Source organism: Lingula anatina, unplaced genomic scaffold (assembly GCF_051362555.1).
Source record: "Lingula anatina isolate TDL-2025a unplaced genomic scaffold, LinAna3.0 unanchor82, whole genome shotgun sequence".
NCBI classification, from domain to species: Eukaryota; Metazoa; Brachiopoda; class Lingulata; order Lingulida; family Lingulidae; genus Lingula; species Lingula anatina.
The window spans coordinates 4,862,880-4,887,209 of NW_028257603.1; positions in this window are offsets into that span (position 1 = coordinate 4,862,880).

The window sequence follows — 24,330 nt, forward strand, 5'->3', positions numbered from 1 at the left end:
AAAATCAATCTACCACACCTGTCATTCATAAAAAATGTGGAAATGCGCCCGGGTCACTTCATCAAGGCCCCCAATTCTAGCTTTAAAGATGATCCAAAAATGAGCTCTGAGAACAGAATCTGAGAGGGGGGGGGGAGACACAGTTTTTGCTCTATTTCTTCCTTAATGATGACACCACCACTCTTCCAGCACTTTATTCTTACTACAAATGACCGAACACACCTACCTGACACTATAACGAAGAAAAAAATTTTTCATCCCTACCTGGCCAAAATTGAAGAAATCTCACAGTGCCGGCACTGATCAAATCACTCAAAATCACCAAAATCGACCCGTCTCAGATTTTTCCAAAAAGTGACGAAAATCAATCTACCACACCTGTCATTCATAAAAAATGTGGAAACAGCGCCCGGGTCACTTCATCAAGGCCCCCAATTCTAGCTTTAAAGATGATCCAAAAATGAGCTCTGAGAACAGAATCTGAGAGGGGGGGGGGGGAGACACAGTTTTTGCTCTATTTCTTCCTTAATGATGACACCACCACTCTTCCAGCACTTTATTCTTACTACAAATGACCTAACACACCTACCTGACACTATAACGAAGAAAAAAATTTTTCATCCCTACCTGGCCAAAATTGAAGAAATCTCACAGTGCCGGCACTGATCAAAATCACTCAAAATCACCAAAAATCGACCCGTCTCAAATTTTTCCAAAAAGTGACGAAAATCAATCTACCACACCTGTCATTCATAAAAAATGTGGAAACACGCCCGGGTCACTTCATCAAGGCCCCCAATTCTAGCTTTAAAGATGATCCAAAAATGAGCTCTGAGAACAGAATCTGAGAGGGGGGGGGGGGGAGACACAGTTTTTGCTCTATTTCTTCCTTATTGATGACACCACCACTCTTCCAGCACTTTATTCTTACTACAAATGACCGAACACACCTACCTGACACTATAACGAAGAAAAAAATTTTTCATCCCTACCTGGCCAAAATTGAAAAATCTCACAGTGCCGGCACTGATCAAAATCACTCAAAATCACCAAAAATCGACCCGTCTCAGATTTTTCCAAAAAGTGACGAAAATCAATCTACCACACCTGTCATTCATAAAAAATGTGGAAACGCGCCCGGGTCACTTCATCAAGGCCCCCAATTCTAGCTTTAAAGATGATCCAAAAATGAGCTCTGAGAACAGAATCTGAGAGGGGGGGGGGGGGAGACACAGTTTTTGCTCTATTTCTTCCTTAATGATGACACCACCACTCTTCCAGCACTTTATTCTTACTACAAATGACCGAACACACCTACCTGGACACTATAACGAAGAAAAAAATTTTTCATCCCTACATGGCCCAAATTGAAGAAATCTCACAGTGCCGGCACTGATCAAAATCACTCAAAATCACCAAAATCGACCCGTCTCAGATTTTTCCAAAAAGTGACGAAAATCAATCTACCACACCTGTCATTCATAAAAAATGTGGAAAACGCGCCCGGGTCACTTCATCAAGGCCCCAATTCTAGCTTTAAAGATGATCCAAAAAATGAGTTCTGAGAACAGAATCTGAGAGGGGGGGGGGACACACAGTTTTTGCTCTATTTCTTCCTTAATGATGACACACTGTTCAAAATCACTCAAAATCACCAAAAATCGACCCGTCCTCCGATTTTTCCAAAAAGTGACGAAAATCAATCTACCACACCTGTCATTCATAAAAAAAATGTGGGAAACGCGTCCCGGGTCACTTCATCAAGGCCCCCAATTCTAGCTTTTAAAGATGATCCAAAAAATGAGCTCTGAGAACAGAAATCTGAGAGGGGGGGGGGAGACACAGTTTTTGCTCTAGTTCTTCCCTTAATGATGACACCACCACTCTTCCCAGCACTTTATTCTTACTACAAATGACCGAACGACACCTACCTGACACTATAACGAAGAAAAAAATTTTTCATCCCTACCTGGCCAAAAATTGAAGAAATCTCCACAGTGCCGGCACTGTTCAAAATCACTCAAAATCACCAAAAATCGGACCCGTCTCCGATTTTTCCAAAAAGTGACGAAAATCAATCTACCACACCTGTCATTCATAAAAAATGTGGAAACGCGCCCGGGTCACTTCATCAAGGCCCCCAATTCTAGCTTTAAAGATGATCCAAAAATGAGCTCTGAGAACAGAATCTGAGAGGGGGGGGGGGGAGACACAGTTTTTGCTCTATTTCTTCCTTAATGATGACACCCACCACTCTTCCAGCACTTTATTCTTACTACAAATGACCGAACACACCTACCTGACCACTATAACGAAGAAAAAAAATTTTTCATCCCTACCTGGCCAAAATTGAAGAAATCTCACAGTGCCGGCACTGTTCAAAATCACTCAAAATCACCAAAAATCGACCCGTCTCCGATTTTTCCAAAAAGTGACGAAAAATCAATCTACCACACCTGTCATTCATAAAAAATGTGGAAACGCGCCCGGGTCACTTCATCAAGGCCCCCAATTCTAGCTTTAAAGATGATCCAAAAATGAGCTCTGAGAACAGAATCTGAGAGGGGGGGGGGAGACACAGTTTTTTGCTCTATTTCTTCCTTAATGATGACACCACCACTCTTCCAGCACTTTATTCTTACTACAAATGGACCGAACACACCTACCTGACACTATAACGAAGAAAAAAATTTTTCATCCCTACCTGGCCAAAATTGAAGAAATCTCACAGTGCCGGCACTGTTCAAAATCACTCAAAATCACCAAAAATCGACCCGTCTCCGATTTTTCCAAAAAGTGACGAAAATCAATCTACCACACCTGTCATTCATAAAAAATGTGGAAACGCGCCCGGGTCACTTCATCAAGGCCCCCAATTCTAGCTTTAAAGATGATCCAAAAATGAGCTCTGAGAACAGAATCTGAGAGGGGGGGGGGGAGACACAGTTTTTGCTCTATTTCTTCCTTAATGATGACACCACCACTCTTCCAGCACTTTATTCTTACTACAAATGACCGAACACACCTACCTGACACTATAACGAAGAAAAAAATTTTTTCATCCCTACCTGGCCAAAATTGAAGAAAATCTCACAGTGCCGGGCACTGTTCAAAATCACTCAAAATCACCAAAAATCGACCCGTCTCCGATTTTTCCAAAAAGTGACGAAAATCAATCTACCACACCTGTCATTCATAAAAAAATGTGGAAACGCGCCCGGGTCACTTCATCAAGGCCCCCAATTCTAGCTTTAAAGATGATCCAAAAATGAGCTCTGAGAACAGAATCTGAGAGGGGGGGGGGGGGAGACACAGTTTTTGCTCTATTTCTTCCTTAATGATGACACCACCACTCTTCCAGCACTTTATTCTTACTACAAATGACCGAACACACCTACCTGACACTATAACGAAGAAAAAAATTTTTCATCCCTACCTGGCCAAAATTGAAGAAATCTCACAGTGCCGGCACTGTTCAAAATCACTCAAAATCACCAAAAATCGACCCGTCTCCGATTTTTCCAAAAAGTGACGAAAATCAATCTACCACACCTGTCATTCATAAAAAATGTGGGAAACGCGCCCGGGTCACTTCATCAAGGCCCCCAATTCTAGCTTTAAAGATGATCCAAAAATGAGCTCTGAGAACAGAATCTGAGAGGGGGGGGGGGGGGAGACACAGTTTTTGCTCTATTTCTTCCTTAATGATGACACCACCACTCTTCCAGCACTTTATTCTTACTACAAATGACCGAACACACCTACCTGACACTATAACGAAGAAAAAAATTTTTCATCCCTACCTGGCCAAAATTGAAGAAATCTCACAGTGCCGGCACTGTTCAAAATCACTCAAAATCACCAAAAATCGACCCGTCTCCGATTTTTCCAAAAAGTGACGAAAATCAATCTACCACACCTGTCATTCATAAAAAATGTGGAAACGCGCCCGGGTCACTTCATCAAGGCCCCCAATTCTAGCTTTAAAGATGATCCAAAAATGAGCTCTGAGAACAGAATCTGAGAGGGGGGGGGGGGGAGACACAGTTTTTGCTCTATTTCTTCCTTAATGATGACACCACCACTCTTCCAGCACTTTATTCTTACTACAAATGACCGAACACACCTACCTGACACTATAACGAAGAAAAAAATTTTTCATCCCTACCTGGCCAAAATTGAAGAAATCTCACAGTGCCGGCACTGTTCAAAATCACTCAAAATCACCAAAAATCGACCCGTCTCCGATTTTTCCAAAAAGTGACGAAAATCAATCTACCACACCTGTCATTCATAAAAAATGTGGAAACGCGCCCGGGTCACTTCATCAAGGCCCCCAATTCTAGCTTTAAAGATGATCCAAAAATGAGCTCTGAGAACAGAATCTGAGAGGGGGGGGGGGGAGACACAGTTTTTGCTCTATTTCTTCCTTAATGATGACACCACCACTCTTCCAGCACTTTATTCTTACTACAATTGACCGAACACACCTACCTGACACTATAACGAAGAAAAAAATTTTTCATCCCTACCTGGCCAAAATTGAAGAAATCTCACAGTGCCGGCACTGTTCAAAATCACTCAAAATCACCAAAAATCGACCCGTCTCCGATTTTTCCAAAAAGTGACGAAAATCAATCTACCACACCTGTCATTCATAAAAAATGTGGAAACGCGCCCGGGTCACTTCATCAAGGCCCCAATTCTAGCTTTAAAGATGATCCAAAAATGAGCTCTGAGAACAGAATCTGAGAGGGGGGGGGGGGAGACACAGTTTTTGCTCTATTTCTTCCTTAATGATGACACCACCACTCTTCCAGCACTTTATTCTTACTACAAATGACCGAACACACCTACCTGACACTATAACGAAGAAAAAAATTTTTCATCCCTACCTGGCCAAAATTGAAGAAATCTCACAGTGCCGGCACTGTTCAAAATCACTCAAAATCACCAAAAATCGACCCGTCTCCGATTTTTCCAAAAAGTGACGAAAATCAATCTACCACACCTGTCATTCATAAAAAATGTGGAAACGCGCCCGGGTCACTTCATCAAGGCCCCCAATTCTAGCTTTAAAGATGATCCAAAAATGAGCTCTGAGAACAGAATCTGAGAGGGGGGGGGGGAGACACAGTTTTTGCTCTATTTCTTCCTTAATGATGACACCACCACTCTTCCAGCACTTTATTCTTACTACAAATGACCGAACACACCTACCTGACACTATAACGAAGAAAAAAAATTTTTCATCCCTACCTGGCCAAAATTGAAGAAATCTCACAGTGCCGGCACTGTTCAAAATCACTCAAAATCACCAAAAATCGACCCTTCTCCGATTTTTCCAAAAAGTGACGAAAATCAATCTACCACACCTGTCATTCATAAAAAATGTGGGAAACGCGCCCGGGTCACTTCATCAAGGCCCCCAATTCTAGCTTTAAAGATGATCCAAAAATGAGCTCTGAGAACAGAATCTGAGAGGGGGGGGGGGAGACACAGTTTTTGCTCTATTTCTTCCTTAATGATGACACCACCACTCTTCCAGCACTTTATTCTTACTACAAATGACCGAACACACCTAACTGACACTATAACGAAGAAAAAAATTTTTTCATCCCTACCTGACCAAAATTGAAGAAATCTCACAGTGCCGGCACTGTTCAAAATCACTCAAAATCACCAAAAATCGACCCGTCTCCGATTTTTCCAAAAAGTGACGAAAATCAATCTACCACACCTGTCATTCATAAAAAATGTGGAAACGCGCCCGGGTCCACTTCATCAAGGCCCCCAATTCTAGCTTTAAAGATGATCCAAAAATGAGCTCTGAGAACAGAATCTGAGAGGGGGGGGGGGAGACACAGTTTTTGCTCTATTTCTTCCTTAATGATGACACCACCCACTCTTCCAGCACTTTATTCTTACTACAAATGACCGAACACACCTACCTGACACTATAACGAAGAAAAAAATTTTTCATCCCTACCTGGCCAAAATTGAAGAAATCTCACAGTGCCGGCACCTGTTCAAAATCACTCAAAATCACCAAAAAATCGACCCGTCTCAGATTTTTCCAAAAAGTGACGAAAATCAATCTACCACACCTGTCATTCATAAAAAATGTGGAAACGCGCCCGGGTCACTTCATCAAGGCCCAATTCTAGCTTTAAAGATGATCCAAAAATGAGCTCTGAGAACAGAATCTGAGAGGGGGGGGGGGGGGGAGACACAGTTTTTGCTCTATTTCTTCCTTAATGATGACACCACCACTCTTCCAGCACTTTATTCTTACTACAAATGACCGAACACACCTACCTGACACTATAACGAAGAAAAAAAATTTTCATCCCTACCTGGCCAAAATTGAAGAAATCTCACAGTGCCGGCACTGTTCAAAATCACTCAAAATCACCAAAAATCGACCCGTCTCCGATTTTTCCAAAAAGTGACGAAAATCAATCTACCACACCTGTCATTCATAAAAAATGTGGAAACGCGCCCGGGTCACTTCATCAAGGCCCCCAATTCTAGCTTTAAAGATGATCCAAAAATGAGCTCTGAGAACAGAATCTGAGAGGGGGGGGGGGAGACACAGTTTTTTTGCTCTATTTCTTCCTTAATGATGACACCACCACTCTTCCAGCACTTTATTCTTACTACAAATGACCGAACACACCTACCTGACACTATAACGAAGAAAAAAATTTTTCATCCCTACCTGGCCAAAATTGAAGAAATCTCACAGTGCCGGCACTGTTCAAAATCACTCAAAATCACCAAAAATCGACCCGTCTCCGATTTTTCCAAAAAGTGGACGAAAATCAATCTACCACACCTGTCATTCATAAAAAATGTGGAAACGCGCCCGGGTCACTTCATCAAGGCCCCCAATTCTAGCTTTAAAGATGATCCAAAAATGAGCTCTGAGAACAGAATCTGAGAGGGGGGGGGAGACACAGTTTTTGCTCTATTTCTTCCTTAATGATGACACCACCACTCTTCCAGCACTTTATTCTTACTACAAATGACCGAACACACCTACCTGACACTATAACGAAGAAAAAAATTTTTTCATCCCTACCTGGCCAAAATTGAAGAAATCTCACAGTGCCGGCACTGTTCAAAATCACTCAAAATCACAAAAAATCGACCCGTCTCCGATTTTTCCAAAAAGTGACGAAAATCAATCTACCACACCTGTCATTCATAAAAAATGTGGAAACGCGCCCGGGTCACTTCATCAAGGCAACCAATTCTAGCTTTAAAGATGATCCAAAAATGAGCTCTGAGAACAGAATCTGAGAGGGGGGGGGGAGACACAGTTTTTGCTCTATTTCTTCCTTAATGATGACACCACCACTCTTCCAGCACTTTATTCTTACTACAAATGACCGAACACACCTACCTGACACTATAACGAAGAAAAAAATTTTTTCATCCCTACCTGGCCAAAATTGAAGAAATCTCACAGTGCCGGCACTGTTCAAAATCACTCAAAATCACAAAAAATCGACCCGTCTCCGATTTTTCCAAAAAGTGACGAAAATCAATCTACCACACCTGTCATTCATAAAAAATGTGGAAACGCGCCCTGGTCACTTCATCAAGGCCCCCAATTCTAGCTTTAAAGATGATCCAAAAATGAGCTCTGAGAACAGAATCTGAGAGGGGGGGGGGGAGACACAGTTTTTTGCTCTATTTCTTCCTTAATGATGACACCACCACTCTTCCATCACTTTATTCTTACTACAAATGACCGAACACACCTACCTGACACTATAACGAAGAAAAAAATTTTTCATCCCTACCTGGCCAAAATTGAAGAAATCTCACAGTGCCGGCACTGTTCAAAATCACTCAAAATCACCAAAAATCGACCCGTCTCCGATTTTTTCCAAAAAGTGACGAAAATCAATCTACCACACCTGTCATTCATAAAAAATGTGGAAACGCGCCCGGGTCACTTCATCAAGGCCCCCAATTCTAGCTTTAAAAATGATCCAAAAATGAGCTCTGAGAACAGAATCTGAGAGGGGGGGGGGGGAGACACAGTTTTTGCTCTATTTCTTCCTTAATGATGACACCACCACTCTTCCAACACTTTATTCTTACTACAAATGACCGAACACACCTACCTGACACTATAACGAAGAAAAAAATTTTTCATCCCTACCTGGCCAAAATTGAAGAAATCTCACAGTGCCGGCACTGTTCAAAATCACTCAAAATCACCAAAAATCGACCCGTCTCCGATTTTTTCCAAAAAGGTGACGAAAATCAATCTACCACACCTGTCATTCATAAAAAATGTGGAAACGCGCCCGGGTCACTTCATCAAGGCCCCCAATTCTAGCTTTAAAGATGATCCAAAAATGAGCTCTGAGAACAGAATCTGAGAGGGGGGGGGGAGACACAGTTTTTTGCTCTATTTCTTCCTTAATGATGACACCACCACTCTTCCAACACTTTAGTCTTACTACAAATGAACGAACACACCTACCTGACACTATAACGAAGAAAAAAATTTTTCATCCCTACCTGGCCAAAATTGAAGAAATCTCACAGTGGCCGGCCACTGTTCAAAATCACTCAAAATCACCAAAAATCGACCCGTCTCCGATTTTTCCAAAAAGTGACGAAAATCAATCTACCACACCTGTCATTCATAAAAAAATTTGGAAACGCGCCCGGGTCCACTTCATCAAGGCCCCCAATTCTAGCTTTAAAGATGATCCAAAAATGAGCTCTGAGAACAGAATCTGAGAGGGGGGGGGGGAGACACAGTTTTTGCTCTATTTCTTCCTTAATGATGACACCACCACTCTTCCAGCACTTTATTCTTACTACAAATGACCGAACACACCTACCTGACACTATAACGAAGAAAAAAATTTTTCATCCCTACCTGGCCAAAATTGAAGAAATCTCACAGTGCCGGCACTGTTCAAAATCACTCAAAATCACCAAAAATCGACCCGTCTCCGATTTTTCCAAAAAGTGACGAAAATCAATCTACCACACCTGTCATTCATAAAAAATGTGGAAACGCGCCCGGGTCACTTCATCAAGGCCCCCAATTCTAGCTTTAAAGATGATCCAAAAATGAGCTCTGAGAACAGAATCTGAGAGGGGGGGGGGGGGAGACACAGTTTTTGCGCTATTTCTTCCTTAATGATGACACCACCACTCTTCCAGCACTTTATTCTTACTACAAATGACCGAACACACCTACCTGACACTATAACGAAGAAAAAAATTTTTCATCCCTACCTGGCCAAAATTGAAGAAATCTCACAGTGCCGGCACTGTTCAAAATCACTCAAAATCACCAAAAATCGACCCTTCTCCGATTTTTCCAAAAAGTGACGAAAATCAATCTACCACACCTGTCATTCATAAAAAATGTGGAAACGCGCCCGGGTCACTTCATCAAGGCCCCCAATTCTAGCTTTAAAGATGATCCAAAAATGAGCTCTGAGAACAGAATCTGAGAGGGGGGGGGGGGGGAGACACAGTTTTTGCTCTATTTCTTCCTTAATGATGACACCACCACTCTTCCAGCACTTTATTCTTACTACAAATGACCGAACACACCTACCTGACACTATAACGAAGAAAAAAAATTTTTCATCCCTACCTGGCCAAAATTGAAGAAATCTCACAGTGCCGGCACTGTTCAAAATCACTCAAAATCACCAAAAATCGACCCGTCTCCGATTTTTCCAAAAAAGTGACGAAAATCAATCTACCACACCTGTCATTCATAAACAATGTGGTAACGCGCCCGGGTCACTTCATCAAGGCCCCCAATTCTAGCTTTAAAGATGATCCAAAAATGAGCTCTGAGAACAGAATCTGAGAGGGGGGGGGGGGAGACACAGTTTTTTGCTCTATTTCTTCCTTAATGATGACACCACCACTCTTCCAGCACTTTATTCTTACTACAAATGACCGAACACACCTACCTGACACTATAACGAAGAAAAAAATTTTTTCATCCCTACCTGGCCAAAATTGAAGAAATCTCACAGTGCCGGCACTGTTCAAAATCACTCAAAATCACCAAAAATCGACCCGTCTCCGATTTTTCCAAAAAGTGACGAAAATCAATCTACCACACCTGTCATTCATAAAAAAAATGTGGAAACGCGCCCGGGTCACTTCATCAAGGCCCCCAATTCTAGCTTTAAAGATGATCCAAAAATGAGCTCTGAGAACAGAATCTGAGAGGGGGGGGGGGGAGACACAGTTTTTGCTCAATTTCTTCCTTAATGATGACACCACCACTCTTCCAGCACTTTATTCTTACTACAAATGACCGAACACACCTACCTGACACTATAACGAAGAAAAAAAATTTTTCATCCCTACCTGGCCAAAATTGAAGAAATCTCACAGTGCCGGCACTGTTCAAAATCACTCAAAATCACCAAAAATCGACCCGTCCTCCGATTTTTTCCAAAAAGTGACGAAAATCAATCTACCACACCTGTCATTCATAAAAAATGTGGAAACGCGCCCGGGTCACTTCATCAAGGCCCCCAATTCTAGCTTTAAAGATGATCCAAAAATGAGCTCTGAGAACAGAATCTGAGAGGGGGGGGGGGGAGACACAGTTTTTTGCTCTATTTCTTCCTTAATGATGACACCACCACTCTTCCAGCACTTTATTCTTACTACAAATGACCGAACACACCTACCTGACACTATAACGAAGAAAAAAATTTTTCATCCCTACCTGGCCAAAATTGAAGAAATCTCACAGTGCCGGCACTGTTCAAAATCACTCAAAATCACCAAAAATCGACCTGTCTCCGATTTTTCCAAAAAGTGACGAAAATCAATCTACCACACCTGTCATTCATAAAAAAATGTGCAAACGCGCCCGGGTCACTTCATCAAGGCCCCCAATTCTAGCTTTAAAGATGATCCAAAAATGAGCTCTGAGAACAGAATCTGAGAGGGGGGGGGGAGACACAGTTTTTGCTCTATTTCTTCCTTAATGATGACACCACCACTCTTCCAGCACTTTATTCTTACTACAAATGACCGAACACACCTACCTGACACTATAACGAAGAAAAAAATTTTTTCATCCCTACCTGGCCAAAATTGAAGAAATCTCACAGTGCGGCACTGTTCAAAATCACTCAAAATCACCAAAAATCGACCCGTCTTCGATTTTTCCAAAAAGTGACGAAAATCAATCTACCACACCTGTCATTCATAAAAAATGTGGAAACGCGCCCGGGGTCACTTCATCAAGGCCCCCAATTCTAGCTTTAAAGATGATCCAAAAATGAGCTCTGAGAACAGAATCTGAGAGGGGGGGGGGGGGGAAACACAGTTTTTGCTCTATTTCTTCCTTAATGATGACACCACCACTCTTCCAGCACTTTATTCTTACTACAAATGACCGAACACACCTACCTGACACTATAACGAAGAAAAAAAATTTTTCATCCCTACCTGGCCAAAATTGAAGAAATCTCACAGTGCCGGCACTGTTCAAAATCACTCAAAATCACCAAAAATCGACCCGTCTCCGATTTTTCCAAAAAGTGACGAAAATCAATCTACCACACCTGTCATTCATAAAAAATGTGGAAACGCGGCCCGGGTCACTTCATCAAGGCCCCCAATTCTAGCTTTAAAGATGATCCAAAAATGAGCTCTGAGAACAGAATCTGAGAGGGGGGGGGAGACACAGTTTTTTGCTCTATTTCTTCCTTAATGATGACACCACCACTCTTCCAGCACTTTATTCTTACTACAAATGACCGAACACACCTACCTGACACTATAACGAAGAAAAAAATTTTTCATCCCTACCTGGCCAAAATTGAAGAAATCTCACAGTGCCGGCACTGTTCAAAATCACTCAAAATCACCAAAAATCGACCCGTCCTCCGATTTTTCCAAAAAGTGACGAAAATCAATCTACCACACCTGTCATTCATAAAAAATGTGGAAAACGCGCCCGGGTCACTTCATCAAGGCCCCCAATTCTAGCTTTAAAGATGATCCAAAAATGAGCTCTGAGAACAGAATCTGAGAGGGGGGGGGAGACACAGTTTTTGCTCTATTTCTTCCTTAATGATGACACCACCACTCTTCCAGCACTTTATTCTTACTACAAATGACCGAACACACCTACCTGACACTATAACGAAGAAAAAAATTTTTCATCCCTACCTGGCCAAAATTGAAGAAATCTCACAGTGCCGGCACTGTTCAAAATCACTCAAAATCACCAAAAATCGACCCGTCTCCGATTTTTCCAAAAAGTGACGAAAATCAATCTACCACACCTGTCATTCATAAAAAATGTGGAAACGCGCCCGGGTCACTTCATCAAGGCCCCCAATTCTAGCTTTAAAGATGATCCAAAAATGAGCTCTGAGAACAGAATCTGAGAGGGGGGGGGGAGACACAGTTTTTGCTCTATTTCTTCCTTAATGATGACACCACCACTCTTCCAGCACTTTATTCTTACTACAAATGACCGAACACACCTACCTGACACTATAACGAAGAAAAAAATTTTTTCATCCCTACCTGGCCAAAATTGAAGAAATCTCACAGTGCCGGCACTGTTCAAAATCACTCAAAATCACCAAAAATCGACCCGTCTCCGATTTTTCCAAAAAGTGACGAAAATCAATCTACCACACCTGTCATTCATAAAAAATGTGCTGGAAAAGTGGTGGGTCAACATTAAGGAGAAATAGAGCAAAAACTCTCTCTCCCCCCCCCCCTCTCAGATTCTGTTCTCAGAGCTTAATTTTTGGATCATCTTTAAAGCTAGAATTGGGGGGCCTTGATGAAGTGACCCGGGCGCGTTTAGCACATTTTTTATGAATGACAGTGTGGTAGATTGATTTTCGTCACTTTTTTGGAAAAATCGGAGACGGGTCGATTTTTGGTGATTTTGAGTGATTTTGAACAGTGCCGGCACTGTGAATTTCTTCAATTTGGCTAGGTAGGGATGAAAATTTTTTTTCTTCATTATAGTGTCAGGTAGGTGTGTTCGGTCATTTGTAGTAAGAATAAAGTGCTGGAAGAGTGGTGGTGTCAACATTAAGGAAGAAATAGAGCAAAAACTCTCTCTCTCCCCCCCCCCTCTCAGATTCTGTTCTCAGAGCTCATTTTTGGATCATCTTTAAGCTAGAATTGGGGGCCTTGATGAAGTGACCCGGCGCGTTTCCAGCAATTTTTTATGAATGACAGGTGTGGTAGATTGATTTTCGTCACTTTTTGGAAAAATCGGAGGACGGGTCGATTTTTGGTGATTTTGAGTGATTTTGAACAGTGCCGGCACTGTGAGATTTCTTCAATTTTGGCCAGGTAGGGATGAAAAATTTTTTTCTTCGTTATAGTGTCAGGTAGGTGTGTTCGGTCATTTGTAGTAAGAATAAAGTGCTGGAAGAGTGGTGGTGTCATCATTAAGGAAGAAAAATAGAGCAAAAACTGTGTCTCCCCCCCCCCTCTCAGATTCTGTTCTCAGAGCTCATTTTTGGATCATCTTTAAAGCTAGAATTGGGGGCCTTGATGAAGTGACCCGGGCGCGTTTCCACATTTTTTATGAATGACAGGTGTGGTAGATTGATTTTCGTCACTTTTTGGAAAAATCGGAGACGGGTCGATTTTTGGTGATTTTGAGTGATTTTGAACAGTGCCGGCACTGTGAGATTTCTTCAATTTTGGCCAGGTAGGGATGAAAAATTTTTTTCTTCGTTATAGTGTCAGGTAGGTGTGTTCGGTCATTTGTAGTAAGAATAAAGTGCTGGAAGAGTGGTGGTGTCATCATTAAGGAAGAAATAGAGCAAAAACTGTGTCTCCCCCCCCCTCTCAGATTCTGTTCTCAGAGCTCATTTTTGGATCATCTTTAAAGCTAGAATTGGGGGCCTTGATGAAGTGACCCGGGCGCGTTTCCACATTTTTTATGAATGACAGGTGTGGTAGATTGATTTTCGTCACTTTTTGGAAAAATCGGAGACGGGTCGATTTTTGGTGATTTTGAGTGATTTTGAACAGTGCCGGCACTGTGAGATTTCTTCAATTTTGGCCAGGTAGGGATGAAAAATTTTTTTCTTCGTTATAGTGTCAGGTAGGTGTGTTCGGTCATTTGTAGTAAGAATAAAGTGCTGGAAGAGTGGTGGTGTCATCATTAAGGAAGAAATAGAGCAAAAACTGTGTCTCCCCCCCCCTCTCAGATTCTGTTCTCAGAGCTCATTTTTGGATCATCTTTAAAGCTAGAATTGGGGGCCTTGATGAAGTGACCCGGGCGCGTTTCCACATTTTTTATGAATGACAGGTGTGGTAGATTGATTTTCGTCACTTTTTGGAAAAATCGGAGACGGGTCGATTTTTGGTGATTTTGAGTGATTTTGAACAGTGCCGGCACTGTGAGATTTCTTCAATTTTGGCCAGGTAGGGATGAAAAATTTTTTTCTTCGTTATAGTGTCAGGTAGGTGTGTTCGGTCATTTGTAGTAAGAATAAAGTGCTGGAAGAGTGGTGGTGTCATCATTAAGGAAGAAATAGAGCAAAAACTGTGTTTCCCCCCCCCCCCCTCTCAGATTCTGTTCTCAGAGCTCATTTTTGGATCATCTTTAAAGCTAGAATTGGGGGCCTTGATGAAGTGACCCGGGCGCGTTTCCACATTTTTTATGAATGACAGGTGTGGTAGATTGATTTTCGTCACTTTTTGGAAAAATCGAAGACGGGTCGATTTTTGGTGATTTTGAGTGATTTTGAACAGTGCCGCACTGTGAGATTTCTTCAATTTTGGCCAGGTAGGGATGAAAAATTTTTTTCTTCGTTATAGTGTCAGGTAGGTGTGTTCGGTCATTTGTAGTAAGAATAAAGTGCTGGAAGAGTGGTGGTGTCATCATTAAGGAAGAAATAGAGCAAAAACTGTGTCTCCCCCCCCCCCTCTCAGATTCTGTTCTCAGAGCTCATTTTTGGATCATCTTTAAAGCTAGAATTGGGGGCCTTGATGAAGTGACCCGGGCGCGTTTGCACATTTTTTATGAATGACAGGTGTGGTAGATTGATTTTCGTCACTTTTTGGAAAAATCGGAGACAGGTCGATTTTTGGTGATTTTGAGTGATTTTGAACAGTGCCGGCACTGTGAGATTTCTTCAATTTTGGCCAGGTAGGGATGAAAAATTTTTTTCTTCGTTATAGTGTCAGGTAGGTGTGTTCGGTCATTTGTAGTAAGAATAAAGTGCTGGAAGAGTGGTGGTGTCATCATTAAGGAAGAAATAGAGCAAAAACTGTGTCTCCCCCCCCCCTCTCAGATTCTGTTCTCAGAGCTCATTTTTGGATCATCTTTAAAGCTAGAATTGGGGGCCTTGATGAAGTGACCCGGGCGCGTTTCCACATTTTTTATGAATGACAGGTGTGGTAGATTGATTTTCGTCACTTTTTGGAAAAATCGGAGACGGGTCGATTTTTGGTGATTTTGAGTGATTTTGAACAGTGCCGGCACTGTGAGATTTCTTCAATTTTGGCCAGGTAGGGATGAAAAATTTTTTTCTTCGTTATAGTGTCAGGTAGGTGTGTTCGGTCATTTGTAGTAAGAATAAAGTGCTGGAAGAGTGGTGGTGTCATCATTAAGGAAGAAATTGAGCAAAAACTGTGTCTCCCCCCCCCCCTCTCAGATTCTGTTCTCAGAGCTCATTTTTGGATCATCTTTAAAGCTAGAATTGGGGGCCTTGATGAAGTGACCCGGGCGCGTTTCCACATTTTTTTATGAATGACAGGTGTGGTAGATTGATTTTCGTCACTTTTTGGAAAAATCGGAGACGGGTCGATTTTTGGTGATTTTGAGTGATTTTGAACAGTGCCGGCACTGTGAGATTTCTTCAATTTTGGCCAGGTAGGGATGAAAAATTTTTTTCTTCGTTATAGTGTCAGGTAGGTGTGTTCGGTCATTTGTAGTAAGAATAAAGTGCTGGAAGAGTGGTGGTGTCATCATTAAGGAAGAAATAGAGCAAAAACTGTGTCTCCCCCCCCCCCCTCTCAGATTCTGTTCTCAGAGCTCATTTTTGGATCATCTTTAAAGCTAGAATTGGGGGCCTTGATGAAGTGACCCGGGCGCGTTACCACATTGTTTATGAATGACAGGTGTGGTAGATTGATTTTCGTCACTTTTTGGAAAAATCGGAGACGGGTCGATTTTTGGTGATTTTGAGTGATTTTGAACAGTGCCGGCACTGTGAGATTTCTTCAATTTTGGCCAGGTAGGGATGAAAAATTTTTTTCTTCGTTATAGTGTCAGGTAGGTGTGTTCGGTCATTTGTAGTAAGAATAAAGTGCTGGAAGAGTGGTGGTGTCATCATTAAGGAAGAAATAGAGCAAAAACTGTGTCTCCCCCCCCCCCCCCTCTCAGATTCTGTTCTCAGAGCTCATTTTTGGATCATCTTTAAAGCTAGAATTGGGGGCCTTGATGAAGTGACCCGGGCGCGTTTCCACATTTTTTATGAATGACAGGTGTGGTAGATTGATTTTCGTCACTTTTTGGAAAAATCGGAGAAGGGTCGATTTTTGGTGATTTTGAGTGATTTTGAACAGTGCCGGCACTGTGAGATTTCTTCAATTTTGGCCAGGTAGGGATGAAAAATTTTTTTCTTCGTTATAGTGTCAGGTAGGTGTGTTCGGTCATTTGTAGTAAGAATAAAGTGCTGGAAGAGTGGTGGTGTCATCATTAAGGAAGAAATAGCGCAAAAACTGTGTCTCCCCCCCCCCCCTCTCAGATTCTGTTCTCAGAGCTCATTTTTGGATCATCTTTAAAGCTAGAATTGGGGGCCTTGATGAAGTGACCCGGGCGCGTTTCCACATTTTTTATGAATGACAGGTGTGGTAGATTGATTTTCGTCACTTTTTGGAAAAATCGGAGACGGGTCGATTTTTGGTGATTTTGAGTGATTTTGAACAGTGCCGGCACTGTGAGATTTCTTCAATTTTGGCCAGGTAGGGATGAAAAATTTTTTTCTTCGTTATAGTGTCAGGTAGGTGTGTTCGGTCATTTGTAGTAAGAATAAAGTGCTGGAAGAGTGGTGGTGTCATCATTAAGGAAGAAATAGAGCAAAAACTGTGTCTCCCCCCCCCCCTCTCAGATTCTGTTCTCAGAGCTCATTTTTGGATCATCTTTAAAGCTAGAATTGGGGGCCTTGATGAAGTGACCCGGGCGCGTTTCCAAATTTTTTATGAATGACAGGTGTGGTAGATTGATTTTCGTCACTTTTTGGAAAAATCGGAGACGGGTCGATTTTTGGTGATTTTGAGTGATTTTGAACAGTGCCGGCACTGTGAGATTTCTTCAATTTTGGCCAGGTAGGGATGAAAAATTTTTTTCTTCGTTATAGTGTCAGGTAGGTGTGTTCGTTCATTTGTAGTAAGACTAAAGTGTTGGAAGAGTGGTGGTGTCATCATTAAGGAAGAAATAGAGCAAAAACTGTGTCTCCCCCCCCCCTCTCAGATTCTGTTCTCAGAGCTCATTTTTGGATCATCTTTAAAGCTAGAATTGGGGGCCTTGATGAAGTGACCCGGGCGCGTTTCCACATTTTTTATGAATGACAGGTGTGGTAGATTGATTTTCGTCACCTTTTGGAAAAATCGGAGACGGGTCGATTTTTGGTGATTTTGAGTGATTTTGAACAGTGCCGGCACTGTGAGATTTCTTCAATTTTGGCCAGGTAGGGATGAAAAATTTTTTTCTTCGTTATAGTGTCAGGTAGGTGTGTTCGGTCATTTGTAGTAAGAATAAAGTGTTGGAAGAGTGGTGGTGTCATCATTAAGGAAGAAATAGAGCAAAAACTGTGTCTCCCCCCCCCCCTCTCAGATTCTGTTCTCAGAGCTCATTTTTGGATCATTTTTAAAGCTAGAATTGGGGGCCTTGATGAAGTGACCCGGGCGCGTTTCCACATTTTTTATGAATGACAGGTGTGGTAGATTGATTTTCGTCACTTTTTGGAAAAATCGGAGACGGGTCGATTTTTGGTGATTTTGAGTGATTTTGAACAGTGCCGGCACTGTGAGATTTCTTCAATTTTGGCCAGGTAGGGATGAAAAATTTTTTTCTTCGTTATAGTGTCAGGTAGGTGTGTTCGGTCATTTGTAGTAAGAATAAAGTGATGGAAGAGTGGTGGTGTCATCATTAAGGAAGAAATAGAGCAAAAACTGTGTCTCCCCCCCCCCTCTCAGATTCTGTTCTCAGAGCTCATTTTTGGATCATCTTTAAAGCTAGAATTGGGGGCCTTGATGAAGTGACCAGGGCGCGTTTCCACATTTTTTATGAATGACAGGTGTGGTAGATTGATTTTCGTCACTTTTTGGAAAAATCGGAGACGGGTCGATTTTTTGTGATTTTGAGTGATTTTGAACAGTGCCGGCACTGTGAGATTTCTTCAATTTTGGCCAGGTAGGGATGAAAAATTTTTTTCTTCGTTATAGTGTCAGGTAGGTGTGTTCGGTCATTTGTAGTAAGAATAAAGTGCTGGAAGAGTGGTGGTGTCATCATTAAGGAAGAAATAGAGCAAAAACTGTGTCTCCCCCCCCCCTCTCAGATTCTGTTCTCAGAGCTCATTTTTGGATCATCTTTAAAGCTAGAATTGGTTGCCTTGATGAAGTGACCCGGGCGCGTTTCCACATTTTTTATGAATGACAGGTGTGGTAGATTGATTTTCGTCACTTTTTGGAAAAATCGGAGACGGGTCGATTTTTTGTGATTTTGAGTGATTTTGAACAGTGCCGGCACTGTGAGATTTCTTCAATTTTGGCCAGGTAGGGATGAAAAATTTTTTTCTTCGTTATAGTGTCAGGTAGGTGTGTTCGGTCATTTGTAGTAAGAATAAAGTGCTGGAAGAGTGGTGGTGTCATCATTAAGGAAGAAATAGAGCAAAAACTGTGTCTCCCCCCCCCTCTCAGATTCTGTTCTCAGAGCTCATTTTTGGATCATCTTTAAAGCTAGAATTGGGGGCCTTGATGAAGTGACCCGGGCGCGTTTCCACATTTTTTATGAATGACAGGTGTGGTAGATTGATTTTCGTCACTTTTTGGAAAAATCGGAGACGGGTCGATTTTTGGTGATTTTGAGTGATTTTGAACAGTGCCGGCACTGTGAGATTTCTTCAATTTTGGCCAGGTAGGGATGAAAAATTTTTTTCTTCGTTATAGTGTCAGGTAGGTGTGTTCGGTCATTTGTAGTAAGAATAAAGTGCTGGAAGAGTGGTGGTGTCATCATTAAGGAAGAAATAGAGCAAAAACTGTGTCTCCCCCCCCCCTCTCAGATTCTGTTCTCAGAGCTCATTTTTGGATCATCTTTAAAGCTAGAATTGGGGGCCTTGATGAAGTGACCCGGGCGCGTTTCCACATTTTTTATGAATGACAGGTGTGGTAGATTGATTTTCGTCACTTTTTGGAAAAATCGGAGACGGGTCGATTTTTGGTGATTTTGAGTGATTTTGAACAGTGCCGGCACTGTGAGATTTCTTCAATTTTGGCCAGGTAGGGATGAAAATTTTTTTTCTTCGTTATAGTGTCAGGTAGGTGTGTTCGGTCATTTGTAGTAAGAATAAAGTGCTGGAAGAGTGGTGGTGTCATCATTAAGGAAGAAATAGAGCAAAAACTGTGTCTCCCCCCCCCCCCCCTCTCAGATTCTGTTCTCAGAGCTCATTTTTGGATCATCTTTAAAGCTAGAATTGGGCCTTGATGAAGTGACCCGGGCGCGTTTCCACATTTTTTATGAATGACAGGTGTGGTAGATTGATTTTCGTCACTTTTTGGAAAAATCTGAGACGGGTCGATTTTTGGTGATTTTGAGTGATTTTGAACAGTGCCGGCACTGTGAGATTTCTTCAATTTTGGCCAGGTAGGGATGAAAAATTTTTTTCTTCGTTATAGTGTCAGGTAGGTGTGTTCGGTCATTTGTAGTAAGAATAAAGTGCTGGAAGAGTGGTGGTGTCATCATTAAGGAAGAAATAGAGCAAAAACTGTGTCTCCCCCCCCCCCTCTCAGATTCTGTTCTCAGAGCTCATTTTTGGATCATCTTTAAAGCTAGAATTGGGGGCCTTGATGAAGTGACCCGGGCGCGTTTCCACATTTTTTATGAATGACAGGTGTGGTAGATTGATTTTCGTCACTTTTTGGAAAAATCGGAGACGGGTCGATTTTTGGTGATTTTGAGTGATTTTGAACAGTGCCGGCACTGTGAGATTTCTTCAATTTTGGTCAGGTAGGGATGAAAAATTTTTTTCTTCGTTATAGTGTCAGTTAGGTGTGTTCGGTCATTTGTAGTAAGAATAAAGTGCTGGAAGAGTGGTGGTGTCATCATTAAGGAAGAAATAGAGCAAAAACTGTGTCTCCCCCCCCCCCTCTCAGATTCTGTTCTCAGAGCTCATTTTTGGATCATCTTTAAAGCTAGAATTGGGGGCCTTGATGAAGTGACCCGGGCGCGTTTCCACATTTTTTATGAATGACAGGTGTGGTAGATTGATTTTCGTCACTTTTTGGAAAAATCGGAGAAGGGTCGATTTTTGGTGATTTTGAGTGATTTTGAACAGTGCCGGCACTGTGAGATTTCTTCAATTTTGGCCAGGTAGGGATGAAAAATTTTTTTCTTCGTTATAGTGTCAGGTAGGTGTGTTCGGTCATTTGTAGTAAGAATAAAGTGCTGGAAGAGTGGTGGTGTCATCATTAAGGAAGAAATAGAGCAAAAACTGTGTCTCCCCCCCCCCCTCTCAGATTCTGTTCTCAGAGCTCATTTTTGGATCATCTTTAAAGCTAGAATTGGGGGCCTTGATGAAGTGACCCGGGCGCGTTTCCACATTTTTTATGAATGACAGGTGTGGTAGATTGATTTTCGTCACTTTTTGGAAAAATCGGAGACGGGTCGATTTTTGGTGATTTTGAGTGATTTTGAACAGTGCCGGCACTGTGAGATTTCTTCAATTTTGGCCAGGTAGGGATGAAAAATTTTTTTCTTCGTTATAGTGTCAGGTAGGTGTGTTCGGTCATTTGTAGTAAGAATAAAGTGCTGGAAGAGTGGTGGTGTCATCATTAAGGAAGAAATAGAGCAAAAACTGTGTCTCCCCCCCCCCCTCTCAGATTCTGTTCTCAGAGCTCATTATTGGATCATCTTTAAAGCTAGAATTGGGCCTTGATGAAGTGACCCGGGCGCGTTTCCACATTTTTTATGAATGACAGGTGTGGTAGATTGATTTTCGTCACTTTTTGGAAAAATCTGAGACGGGTCGATTTTTGGTGATTTTGAGTGATTTTGAACAGTGCCGGCACTGTGAGATTTCTTCAATTTTGGCCAGGTAGGGATGAAAAATTTTTTTCTTCGTTATAGTGTCAGTTAGGTGTGTTCGGTCAATTGTAGTAAGAATAAAGTGCTGGAAGAGTGGTGGTGTCATCATTAAGGAAGAAATAGAGCAAAAACTGTGTCTCCCCCCCCCCCCTCTCAGATTCTGTTCTCAGAGCTCATTTTTGGATCATCTTTAAAGCTAGAATTGGGGGCCTTGATGAAGTGACCCGGGCGCGTTTCCACATTTTTTATGAATGACAGGTGTGGTAGATTGATTTTCGTCACTTTTTGGAAAAATCGGAGACGGTTCGATTTTTGGTGATTTTGAGTGATTTTGAACAGTGCCGGCACTGTGAGATTTCTTCAATTTTGGCCAGGTAGGGATGAAAAATTTTTTTCTTCGTTATAGTGTCAGGTAGGTGTGTTCGGTCATTTGTAGTAAGAATAAAGTGCTGGAAGAGTGGTGGTGTCATCATTAAGGAAGAAATAGAGCAAAAACTGTGTCTCCCCCCCCCCCCTCTCAGATTCTGTTCTCAGAGCTCATTTTTGGATCATCTTTAAAGCTAGAATTGGGGGCCTTGATGAAGTGACCCGGGCGCGTTTCCACATTTTTTATGAATGACAGGTGTGGTAGATTGATTTTCGTCACTTTTTGGAAAAATCGGAGACGGGTCGATTTTTGGTGATTTTGAGTGATTTTGAACAGTGCCGGCACTGTGAGATTTCTTCAATTTTGGCCAGGTAGGGATGAAAAATTTTTTTCTTCGTTATAGTGTCAGGTAGGTGTGTTCGGTCATTTGTAGTAAGAATAAAGTGCTGGAAGAGTGGTGGTGTCATCATTAAGGAAGAAATAGAGCAAAAACTGTGTCTCCCCCCCCCCCCCCTCTCAGATTCTGTTCTCAGAGCTCATTTTTGGATCATCTTTAAAGCTAGAATTGGGGGCCTTGATGAAGTGACCCGGGCGCGTTTCCACATTTTTTATGAATGACAGGTGTGGTAGATTGATTTTCGTCACTTTTTGGAAAAATCGGAGACGGGTCGATTTTTGGTGATTTTGAGTGATTTTGAACAGTGCCGGCACTGTGAGATTTCTTCAATTTTGGCCAGGTAGGGATGAAAAATTTTTTTCTTCGTTATAGTGTCAGGTAGGTGTGTTCGGTCATTTGTAGTAAGAATAAAGTGCTGGAAGAGTGGTGGTGTCATCATTAAGGAAGAAATAGAGCAAAAACTGTGTCTCCCCCCCCCCCCCCTCTCAGATTCTGTTCTCAGAGCTCATTTTTGGATCATCTTTAAAGCTAGAATTGGGGGCCTTGATGAAGTGACCCGGGCGCGTTTCCACATTTTTTATGAATGACAGGTGTGGTAGATTGATTTTCGTCACTTTTTGGAAAAATCGGAGACGGGTCGATTTTTGGTGATTTTGAGTGATTTTGAACAGTGCCGGCACTGTGAGATTTCTTCAATTTTGGCCAGGTAGGGATGAAAAAATTTTTTCTTCGTTATAGTGTCAGGTAGGTGTGTTCGGTCATTTGTAGTAAGAATAAAGTGCTGGAAGAGTGGTGGTGTCATCATTAAGGAAGAAATAGAGCAAAAACTGTGTCTCCCCCCCCCCCCTCTCAGATTCTGTTCTCAGAGCTCATTTTTGGATCATCTTTAAAGCTAGAATTGGGGGCCTTGATGAAGTGACCCGGGCGCGTTTCCACATTTTTTATGAATGACTGGTGTGGTAGATTGATTTTCGTCACTTTTTGGAAAAATCGGAGACGGGTCGATTTTTGGTGATTTTGAGTGATTTTGAACAGTGCCGGCACTGTGAGATTTCTTCAATTTTGGCCAGGTAGGGATGAAAAATTTTTTTCTTCGTTATAGTGTCAGGTAGGTGTGTTCGGTCATTTGTAGTAAGAATAAAGTGCTGGAAGAGTGGTGGTGTCATCATTAAGGAAGAAATAGAGCAAAAACTGTGTCTCCCCCCCCCTCTCAGATTCTGTTCTCAAAGCTCATTTTTGGATCATCTTTAAAGCTAGAATTGGGGGCCTTGATGAAGTGACCCGGGCGCGTTTCCACATTTTTTATGAATGACAGGTGTGGTAGATTGATTTTCGTCACTTTTTGGAAAAATCGGAGACGGGTCGATTTTTGGTGATTTTGAGTGATTTTGAACAGTGCCGGCACTGTGAGATTTCTTCAATTTTGGCCAGGTAGGGATGAAAATTTTTTTTCTTCGTTATAGTGTCAGGTAGGTGTGTTCGGTCATTTGTAGTAAGAATAAAGTGCTGGAAGAGTGGTGGTGTCATCATTAAGGAAGAAATAGAGCAAAAACTGTGTCTCCCCCCCCCCCCTCTCAGATTCTGTTCTCAGAGCTCATTTTTGGATCATCTTTAAAGCTAGAATTGGGGGCCTTGATGAAGTGACCCGGGCGCGTTTCCACATTTTTTATGAATGACAGGTGTGGTAGATTGATTTTCGTCACTTTTTGGAAAAATCGGAGACGGGTCGATTTTTGGTGATTTTGAGTGATTTTGAACAGTGCCGGCACTGTGAGATTTCTTCAATTTTGGCCAGGTAGGGATGAAAAATTTTTTTCTTCGTTATAGTGTCAGGTAGGTGTGTTCGGTCATTTGTAGTAAGAATAAAGTGCTGGAAGAGTGGTGGTGTCATCATTAAGGAAGAAATAGAGCAAAAACTGTGTCTCCCCCCCCCCTCTCAGATTCTGTTCTCAGAGCTCATTTTTGGATCATCTTTAAAGCTAGAATTGGGGGCCTTGATGAAGTGACCCGGGCGCGTTTCCACATTTTTTATGAATGACAGGTGTGGTAGATTGATTTTCGTCACTTTTTGGAAAAATCGGAGACGGGTCGATTTTTGGTGATTTTGAGTGATTTTGAACAGTGCCGGCACTGTGAGATTTCTTCAATTTTGGCCAGGTAGGGATGAAAAATTTTTTTCTTCGTTATAGTGTCAGGTAGGTGTGTTCGGTCATTTGTAGTAAGAATAAAGTGCTGGAAGAGTGG